Source organism: Asparagus officinalis, chromosome 6 (assembly GCF_001876935.1).
Source record: "Asparagus officinalis chromosome 6, Aspof.V1, whole genome shotgun sequence".
Taxonomy (NCBI): Eukaryota; Viridiplantae; Streptophyta; class Magnoliopsida; order Asparagales; family Asparagaceae; genus Asparagus; species Asparagus officinalis.
The window spans coordinates 1,387,047-1,387,708 of record NC_033799.1 but is presented as its reverse complement, the minus strand read 5'-3'; positions in this window follow the sequence as shown (position 1 = coordinate 1,387,708).

The window sequence follows — 662 nt, the reverse complement described above, 5'->3', positions numbered from 1 at the left end:
GGCAGGCATGGTCGGGCCCGGCCCACGACCCACGCGTCGTTGGTCGGCCCGTGGGTTTTTTAACTTTTTTATTTATTAACTTTATATTTGTATCTATTAAATAAAATTTAAATTATTTTTTATTTTACTCTTTATTTAAAATAATATATACACACACACAGTGACACATTCATTGTATAAAGATAAAACATCATAAACATAGATATATGTGGTTCGGACTTCGATGGAAGACCTACATCCACGGGAAGTTAATAACTTTTCTTTAGTTTAAATTTAAATTACAACTATAAGAGGAAAAAAAGAAAAAAAGTTAACCATTAGTATTTAAAGAACCGAATTCCTCCAAGCTATATTCGTCAAATTCTTCAAGGAAATGTCTTATTTGCTGTCCTTATGACTGTTATTCTACATCGGGCTAGTCCTTTAAGAACGCACACATCTCCACATGTGCTGCTGTAAGTTATGTTCTCCATTTGGTAACAATTCTCTCGCATGATGAAAAGGCACTTTCTGATGTGACCGTGGAAGCATGCAGAGTTAATATATCTCTAATCATTGTAGATAGAACATGCTAGCTGTGGGTCGGGCCGGGTTGATGGTGGGCCGGGTCAAGGTGGGCCGGGCCGATTTCTCTCGTCCCGGATCTGGAGGTGAACCCAGCT